Raw genomic sequence first — 10704 nt, 5'->3', positions numbered from 1 at the left:
TTTGTTGTTGTTGTATTTTTAAAAAACTGCACTGTTGGTTACGGGCTTGTTATTGCATTTCACTGTTGTATTTGGCGCATGTGACAAATAAAATTTCATTTGAAGATAATCGTTTCACAATCGGCTCAAGTCAATGTAAACACTCCAATCTCTCAAAAATGACTAATACACAATAAATTCAAACATTTCAGCATCCCACATCTGTGAGAGTCCACTGGGATATGCAGTAAATTCAATGTGAAGGCCTAATCTGGACAACCTGTATCTCACAGTCAAATCGAGCACTCATTACACATACTTTACCGTGGCGAAAGCTATCACTCGGATTTAGGGACCGGGTGTTAAATGACAGGAGTGGCAGTGCTGAAATAGGAGCGGAGGTTTTTAGAGGCAACTGCTACAGTGTTTTATCACATCCCTCTCTGACCCATAATATTTTATAATGATTGTGGCCCCATAAATTATCTCATCATGACACTGAGTATCGATTGGGAAGAGATGGGGATAGATGGATCTCCGCTGTGAGTTGACCGATGTTCCCACTCCCCTGCCTGTTTTGTGGCTTAATTGAGTCCTCTTCCTTCATTCCTCCCCCTCTCTCTCTCTCTCTCTCTCTCTCTCTCTCTCTCTCTCTCTCTCTCTCTCTCTGTGTGTGTTTATAGATATGCGATTGCGTATGTGCGTGTCTAAAGAATGTGTTGTTAAATAGCAATAGAATAAATCAAAACAATTTGAATTTGTCACGTGCTTCGAAAAACAACGGGTGTAGACTAACAGTGAAATGCTTACTTATAGACCCTTCCCAACAATGCAGAGAAAAAAACTAGAAAAATAATAGAAAATTGAAAAATAATAAGAGGAATAAATACACAATGAGTAACTATAACTTGGCTACAGTGCAGACCCCGTGACTTTTTCCACATTATGTTACGTCACAGCCTTATTCTAAAAAGGAATCAAATATTTTTTCCCTCATCAAAGTACCCCATAATGACAAAGCGAAAACAGGTTTTTAGAATAATTGGCAAATGTATTATAAATAAAAACCCTATTTACATAAGTATTCAGACCCTTTGCTGTGAGACTTGAAATTGAGCTCAGATGCATCCTCTTTCCATTGTCATCCTTGAGATGTTTCTACAACCGGATTGGACTCCACCTGTGGTAAATTCAATTGATTGGACATGATTTGGAAAGGCATACACCTGTCTATATAAGGTTCACAGTTCACAGTGCATGTCAGAGCAAAAACCAAGCCACGAGGTCGAAGAAATTGTCCGTAGAGCTCCGAGACTGCAGCATTGAAGGTCCCCAAGAACACAGTGGCCTCCATCATTCTTAAATGGAAGAAGTTTGGAACCACCAAGACTCTTCTTAGAGCTGGCAGCCCGACCAAACTAAGCAATCGGGGAGGAAGGGCCTTGGTTAGGGAGGTGACCAAGAACCCAATGGTCACTCTGACAGAGCTCCAGGGTTCCTCCACTTGTTTTTCAGCGGCAGGGACTGGGAGTCTAGTCAAGATCTAGGGAAAGATGAACCGAGAAAAGTACAGAGAGGTCCTTGATACAAATCTGCTCCAGAGTGCTCAGGACCTCCAACTCGGGTGAAGGTTCACCTTCCAACAGGACAATGACCCTAAGCACAAAGCCAAGACAACGCAGGAGTAGCTTCAGGACAATTCTCTGAATGTCCTTGAGTGGTCCAGCCAGAGCCTGGACTTGAATCCGATCGAACATCTCTGACGAGACCTGAAAATAAATGTGCAGCAACACTCATCATCCAACCTGACAGAGCTTGAGAGGATCTGCAGAGAAGAATGAGAGAAACTCCCCAAATACAGGTGTGCCAAGCTTGTAGCATCAGATCTGGGGAAGGGTACAAAATCGCAATATAGTTGTTATTTTCAAAGTTGTCGAGAAGACTCGAGGCTGTTCTTATTGACAACGATGATTCAACAAAGTTCTGAGTCTGAATACCTATGTAAATGTGATATTTCCGTTTTGTGCAAAAATTCCTAAAAAACTGTTTTTGCTTTGTCATTATGGGGTATGGTGTGTAGATTGATGAGGGAAAAAAAACAATTTTATACATTTTAGACTAGGGCTGAAACGTTACAAAATCTGGAAAAAGTCAAGGGGTCTGAATACTTTCCAAATGCACTGTATATACACAGGGTACCAGTGCCGAATTGAGGTAGAGGTAATTGAGGTAGATATGTACATATTGGTAGGGATAAAGTGACTAGGCAACAGGATAGACAATAATTAACAGTAACAGCAGAGTATGTGATTAGTCAAAAGAGTGCAAAAAGGGTCAATGCAGATAGTCCGGGTAGATATGCCAAGCAGTTGCCATACCAAGCGGTGATGCAGCCGGTCAAGATGCTTTCAATGGTCCAGCTGTAGAACTTTTTGAGGATCTGAGGCCCATGCCAAATCTTTTCAGAAGAGGCGTTGTCGTGCCTTCTTCACAACTGTGTTGGTGTGAGTGGACTATGATAATTGCTTAGTGATGTGGACACCGAGAACTTGAAGCTCTCAACCTGCTCCAAAACAGCCCCATCGATGTGGATAGGGACGTGCTCTGCCCTCCGTTTTCCGGTCTCTAAACCACTCATTGTCATCGCTGATCAGGTCTACCACTGTTGCGTCGTCTGCAAACTTAATGATGGCGTTGGAGTCGTGCACAGCCACGCAGTCATGGGTGAACTGGGTGTACAGGAGGGGACTAAGCACACACCCCTGAAGGGCCCCCACACTGTGGCAATGTGTTGTTGCCTACTCTCACCACCTGGGAGCAGCCTGTCAGGAAGTCAAGAATCCGGTTGCAGAGTCAGGTGTTTAATCCCAGGGTCCTTAGCTTAGTGATGAGCTTTGAGGGCACTATGGTGTTGCAAGTTGCGCTGTAGTCAATGAACAGCATTCTCACGTAGGTTGTTCCTTTTGTCCAGGTGGGAAAGGGCAGTGTAGAGTGCAATAGAGATTGCGTCATCTGTGGATCTGTTGCGGTGGTATGAGAATTGAAGTGGATCCAGGGTGTCTGGGATGATGGTGTTGATGTGAGCCATGACCAGTCTTTCAAAGCATTTCATGGCTAAGGATGTGAGTGCTATGAGGCGATAGTCATTTAGACAGGTTTATCTTGGCGTTCTTGGGCACACAGACTTTGGTGGTCTGCTTGAAACATGTAGATATTACAGACTGGGTCAGGGAGAGGTTGAAAATGTCATTGAAGACACTTGCCAGCTGATCAGCACACACCCTGCGGCCTTGTGAATGTTAACCTTTTTAAAGGTCTTACTCACATTGGGTACGCAGAGTGTGATCTCACAGTCGTCCGGAACAGCTGGTGCTCTCATGCATGGTTCAGTGTTGCTAGCCTCGAAGTGAGCATAGAAGGTATTTAGCTCATCTGGTAGGCTCGCATCACTGGACAGCTCACGGCTGGGTTTCCCTTTGTAATCCGCGATAGTTTGCAAGCCCTGCCACATCCGACGGGCGTCAGAGCCGGTATAGTAGGACTCAGTCTTGGTCCTGTATTGATGCTTTGCTTGTTTTATGGGTCATTGGAGGGCATAGCGGGATTTCTTATAAACGTCCGGATTAGTGTCCCGCTCTTTAAAAGCGGCAGCTCTAGCCTTTAGCTCAATGTGGATGTTGCCTGTATTCCATAGCTTCTGGTTGGGATATGTGGTATTGGTCACTGTGGGATGACGTCGTTGATGCACTTATAATTGGAGCTGGTGACTGAATTGGTAAACTCCTCAATGCCATCGGATGAATCCAGGAAAATAATCTAGTCTGTGCTAGCTAAACAGTGCTGTAGTTTAGCATCCGCTTCATCGAACCACTTCCGTGTTGGGTACTTTCTGTTTGAGTTCATGCTTTGTATTATGGGATAAATGTGTTTCCGTGCATTTGATTTTGTGAAGTTGGACTATGTTTGACCTAATGGATCCAGTATGTGCCTTACTCATAATGCAGTACTAATTTGATGATTTCTAGGGATTAATCCACATGACTGGTTTATCCCGTCGCCGTCAAATGTTCACCCAGACAAATGTAGTGCACTGAAAAACTTTCCACTAGTGCTGTTGCACACTATTCCTGTAAGGGAAAAAAATGATTACATCCATAATATCATCAACAACGCTGCTGTGCAGAACATGTAAGCCTGCACAGACATGCACAAACACATTCTGGTAGTGACACACATAGCCTACACACACACACAACACATACACACCGGGGCATTGATGTGAGTTTATCACTCCAACCCCCACCCCTCCAGTCCCCATCTTAGATTGTTGCTAAGGAGATGGTGCTACTGATTGTTTAGCATACATATTTACAAGCTCAACCCCCTGCTTAGAACTGCCACGACATTATACTACAAAGAGCTAGGGCCTGAGGGAGAGAGCAGCTAGGGCCCTCACACTGAGACTCCTCTCACACTCACACTGTCATTAGGAGGAGGAAAGGGGAGAGGGTGAATGTGTGAGTGCCAGCAAAGTTGAGTGGGCTGGAGAGCACACATAAGTATGTGTGTGTGCATGTCTGTGTGTGTAGGGGCGGGGTTGGTTCTTCTATCCTTGTGGGGACCTAAAATCCCCAGATGGATAGTAAACAAGGAAAATTCTCCCCTGTGGGGTCTATTCCATTGTCCCAATGAGGAAAACGACTATTTTCAGTTTAAGGGTTAGGTTTAGGATTAGGGTTGGGGTAAGGGGTCAGTGGTTAGGATTAGGAGTTAGGTTATGGTTATGATAAGGGTTATGGTAAGGGTGAGGGGAAATAGGATTTTGAATGGAAATTAATTTTTAGGTCCTACGAGGATAGAAGAATATAACCTGTCTGTGTGAGAGAGAGTGAGAGAGAGAATTCGAAAACAAATCCAATTTTGATAAACTCCCATATCCTTTAGTTGAAATATCAGTGTGCTGTCACAGTAGCAATATTTGTGACCTGTTGCCACAAGAAAAGGGCAACCAACGAAGCACAAACACCATTGGAAATACAAACTATTTGCACATTGTTATAACACTGTACATAGCCATAATATAACATTTGAAATGTCTCTATTCTTTTGAAACTTTTGTGAGTGTAATGTTTACTGTTAATTTTTGATTGTTTATTTCACTTTTGTTTATTACCTATTCCACTCATTTCGCACGACAATAAAGCCCGTTAGATTGAATTGAGAGAGAAGTAGGAAAACAAGTAGAATATCTCCTGCTGCTCTCCTTTTCGCCATGCTGACTAATAACCTATCCCCCTCCCCCTCTTACTCCCTCTCCATCTCCTACCCTACCCCCTCCTCACGCCATCCATCCCCTCCCCCAACCACCCAGGACTCCAAGGGAGGAGGGATGGAGGAAAGACGTCCATCACAGGCCTTTAGATTAACTGCACCACTGCATAACACAAAAGAGCCCCCCTGCCCGAGCCTCCCTCCCACACAACAACCCTTCCCCCTCTCAACCCCCCCCCTAGTGAGCCAGTGAGTAATGAAGGGGTGGAGACGTGATATCACAGGGACAGAATGCAACTGGACAGACTGTTACGATCCCATCTATGCGGTCTGCTTTGAAGACGTTGCTCTCCTCTCTGCTGGAAAAGTGTCTTCTTTTTCTTCTCATTTTCTCCTCCTCCCCTCTCGTGCTATAAGCCTATTGCCCTCTTTTCATCTCCATAAGAAATGCTCTGTCTTTCCTTCTGTCGTTGCATCAAATAGTTGTGTCCGGTCCTCTCCTTTCCCCATAAAGACTTGTTTCTCTCTCTTAATTCTCCAGAGAGTATTTTCCACTAATCTTTTAGGGCAGTTCCTTTCCGTCTCTCTTTTCATTTAAAAGATACGTGGATCTATTTTTATCCACTCCAAAGGACTCTACTATTTTATTTGTGATTGTGAGGGGGATACCTTATCACTCCCAAATCAACCTCTTACCCCTTCCCCTGGACATGTGGATCTGAAAGGATCCGATGGGTGTAAGAAACGTGGTTATATCTCCAAATAGCTTAGTGAACTGTTTTTCCACTATATAGTTTCCAACCATTCAATCCTTTCAGAAATGGTGTCTAAGGGGAGGGGTTTCGACCTGATCGTCTCCTTCATCCAGATGTGTCGTGGTCAGTAATCATGCACAAAGGATAATGGGGTGGGATCTCTGATGGTGAGGAAGGAGTAGACTACATGATCCAAACTCCCTGGCTTTCCCTAAAGTGTTGCATAGTTCATGTGTGTTGCCCGGGGTGATCTATATGTGCAATTATGGGGGACTTGAGCAAAGCTGTTGATCTACATCAGATAGTATGTTTAGTTTATCATGAGATGATATCATGAGATGATACATTTACAGTAGGCCTACTGTAAGGTATGGTTACATGTTATCTCATCCTCCTGCTCCAGACTAGACTGTACACACTGCCATTTTACAAAAAGCACCTGCAGACTTCCCAATGGTTAAGACAATTATCCCTGGCCACAGCCAGGGTTCTCATCACTGGGTACTCTTCTGGCTCCGACAACAGGTTTTGTCCCCAGGTCATGTGATACTAAGCACCATTATGGATCGTGCTGACAGGCCATAGAAAACCACTCAGTTGAGGCCGCCTAGAATATTTAATATTATAGTTCTGTTACTATGTATTGCAGTGTTGTATCTGATGGGGTCTGGACATAATTATGATTTATATCTAGAGCCCATAAAATACTAAATAGACCAGTGGATATTAATTGATTACAAATGCTGTAGATCTAAGGGGTATGCAACAATTAAATTATTCTAAATGAACTTGCTCAAAATTAACCCTAAAAAGAGCAATAAAAACCACACAATAACCATGAATAATTACCTAGAATCAATGTTAGGCTATCAATGTTAGGCTATTACCTAAGCTTTAGGCCTGCCTGAATTTTTGGACTGCAAATATAATTTGCACCACAGTGAAGCACATGCACCAAATAATGGACTAAAATGTATCCGAATTTCAAGGCCACGTTGTCGAACTTTGCAGACAGGAAATTATATCAATAGAGACGATGTGATTCCTTATTGTACATGTCAGAGGAACATTTCTATCTGAAGTTCTGAACATTCCAAAACGTTGCGTCCTAATGAACGCGCCTAGGTCTTGGATAGCACTGCCATCTGGTGGTGAAGCGAGGAACAACGTGGGGAAGCATAGACAAGATATTTTACCACTTCAAATGAATCGGACAAAAAATGCTAAATTAAAGATCTGGCCTTTGCTTTTTACTTATTTCAATGTGAATCAGACGCAAAACATATTTCCCGAGTAATTAAGGCGCTGCGGTAATTAAGAGCAAATAATCAATTAACGCCTGATTAACCACTATCTCTGTGACGAGGTAGGGTAATGGCATAATTATACATTCATTACTGGCCTAGTATCCATGAGGAGGGAATTAACACGTCGCACTGAACAGACTATAATGGCTATAATTTTGAGAGTAGGTTAGTAAGTAGCCTTGTTTTATTTTATGGAATAACTTGGAAGTATATGATGTGGGGTTAATATTCAGATTCATGAGTAAACTACCAGTAATTGATTTATCACAAAATACATTTTTTTGAATTACAATTTACAGTTGAAAAACATTATAGTCATGGTAGTTCAAAAGAATCATGGTCAAACAAACAATGTAGGGGGCAAAGGCCATGTGTTTCCACAGGCAGCCCAATTCTGATATATTTTTTTCACTAATTGGTCATTTGACCAATCAGATCAGCTTTGAAAAAGATCTGATGTGAAACAATCTGATGCGATTGGTCAAAAGACCAATTAGTAGAAAGAATATCAGAATTGGTCTCCCTGTGTAAATGCAACCAGCGAGTCCCACCCTGCACACAATCCAACTTGGAGGTCTCTGCCCATTTGAACCTGAGTACCATACTTTATAATGCTATGTTATTCGATCAATAGGGTACGTTCACACAGGCAGCCCAATTCTGATCGTTTGCCACTAATTTGCATTTTAGCCAATCAGAACAGATATTTTGTCAATAATTGGGCAAAAGATCCAAATTGAGCTGCCTATGTAAATGTCAGAATTGTAGTAGGGACTGGAAAAGGAAAAAGTAGATCATGATGATTTAACTTTTGATAAAAATTGTCAGAGTTCTCATTATTCAAATCAAATTGTATTTATCACATTCACCGAATACAAGCCCTTAATCAACAATGCAGTTTTAAGAAAATACCACAAAAAAGTAAGAGATAAGAATAACAATTAGTTCAAGAGCAGCAGTAAATAACAATAGCGGGGCTATATACAGGGTGCACCGGTGTCAATGTCAATGTGGAGGGGCACCGGTGTCAAGGTAATTGAGGTAATATGTAAATGTAGGTAGAGTTATTAAACTGACAATGCATAGATAATAACAGAGAGTAGCAGCAGCGTTCCAGAGATGAGGGGGGGAGAATGCTAATAGTCTGGGTAGACTTTTGATTGGCAGTTCAGGAGTCTTATGGTTTGGGGGTAGAAGCTATTTAGGAGCCTCTTGGACCTAGACTTAGCACTTTGTTACCACTTGCCGTGCGGTAGCAGGGAGTACGGTCTATAACTAGGGTGCTGGAGTCTTTGACAATTTTTAGGGCCTTGTTCTGACACCGCCTGGTATAGAGAACCTGGCTGCGAACGGGAGGCCCATGGGGCAGCGCACAATTCGTCCGGGTTAGGGAGGGTTTGGCCGGCAGGGATATCCTTGTCTCATTGCGCACTAGCAACTCCTGTGTTGGGTGCAGTGCACGCTGACAAGCTCGCCAGGTGTACGGTGTTTCCTCCGACACATTGGTGTGGCTGGCTTCCGGGTTGGTAGTGCGGCTAGGTTGGGTTGTGTTTCGGGGGACGCATGGCTCTCGACTTTCGCCTCTCCCGAGTCCGTACAGGAGTTGCAGCGATGAGACAAGACTGTAACTACTACCAATTGGATACCACGAAATTGGGGAGAAAAAAGGGGTAAAAAAAATAAATATATAATATCTTATGTTTCACCGAGTCGTGGGTGAACGACGACACGGATAATATAGAGCTGGCTGGATTTTCCATACACCGGCAGAACAGAAATGCTACGAGGGGTGGGGGTGTGTGTATTTTTGTCAATAACAGCTGGTGCGCAATGTCTAATATTAAAGAAGTCTCGAGGTATTGCTCACCTGAGGTAGAGTACCTTATGATAAGCTGTAGACCACACTATCTATATTATTCGTAAGACCGCATTCAACCAACTCTATGAGGCCATAAGCAAACAAGAAAATGCTCATCCAGAAGCGGTGCTCCAAGTGGCCGGGGACTTTAATGCAGGCAAACTTAAATCAGTTTTACCAAATGTTTACCAGCATGTCACAAGTGCAACCAGAGGAAAAAAAAACTCTAGACCACCTTTACGCCTCACACAGATATGCATACAAAACTCTTCCCTGCCCTCCATTTGGAAAATCTGACAATAATTATATCCTCCTGATTCCTGCTTACAAGCAAAAACTAAAGCAGGAAGTACGAGTGACTCGCTCAATACGGAAGTGGTCAGATTTTTTCATTTTTTCATTTTTATTTTATTTACAGTAACATGCAAAACATTAACATAACAGCCAGAGGGATTCCACAAAGAAATTCGATTTTTTTTAACAAAAATTAAACGAATCCACATTATATCAATTCAAATACAAACATATAGCGAATACATTTCTTTTACATTTTGTTTTAAAGACTCTAAATAGTTTTCCAAATCAGATAATACATTTTGATTTGTGTATTAACATTTTTCCTAATGAAATAGATTTATGACATACAATCAGTGTAGTAAAATAATATGTCAAACTTAGAAATTTCAATGGTTGTATGCAATGAGGCCAAGATATAGCTTTACATTAGTCCAGAACACTTCACTATATAAACAATGACAGAATAAGTATTCAATAGATTCAGTTTCTAGTTCACAAAAACTGCATTCACTGGTAACATCAGGTATCTTCTAACTCCCTATCATAAATGAGCCCAGGCTCAGCGTGCATGTAATTCCACATCTTTAATCAAAGTGAAACCTTTCACAAAAAATCAGACCGTGACGCAACTGTGGCGCACACAAACACTCACAGAAAATAAATAATTACCCACAAACACAGGTGGGAAAAAGGCTGCCTAAGTATGATTCCCAATCAGAGACAACGATAGACAGCTGCCTCTGATTGGGAACCATATCCGGCCAACAAAGAAATAGAAAACTAGAATGCCCACCCAAATCACACCCTGACCTAACCAAAGAGAGAAATAAAAAGGCTTTCTAAGGTCAGGGCGTGACAGAATAATCTTAAAGGAATTCTCCTTTACTTTATTGATCACCATAAATTTGTGTGGAGTGAGACAAGCATGGTGCCAGTTTACATCAAACAATGAAGCCCAACAAAATATCGCAGAGGGAATAGACTTCCTGTAGAAAATATCCCTTAATAATCGATTGTTGAATTTTGTATCTAGTAGACCAATGCCATTCACCTGGATATCACTTACAATCGGAGATATTCCAAAATGTGCATTATTCTGAAGTAAAGTTTTATTCCACTAGGTATAGCTTTAATAACAGTGTCATATTCCTTGCTTGAAACCTCAAAGTTGTATCTTTCCATAAATGATCTCAGTGTAAATAGATTATATTAACTAATTGGCTGAGAAGGAAAATGT

Source organism: Oncorhynchus gorbuscha, linkage group LG22 (genome assembly GCF_021184085.1).
Source record: "Oncorhynchus gorbuscha isolate QuinsamMale2020 ecotype Even-year linkage group LG22, OgorEven_v1.0, whole genome shotgun sequence".
NCBI classification, from domain to species: domain Eukaryota; kingdom Metazoa; phylum Chordata; class Actinopteri; order Salmoniformes; family Salmonidae; genus Oncorhynchus; species Oncorhynchus gorbuscha.
The sequence above is the reverse complement of the archived record's forward strand: the minus strand, read 5'-3'. Positions refer to the sequence as shown.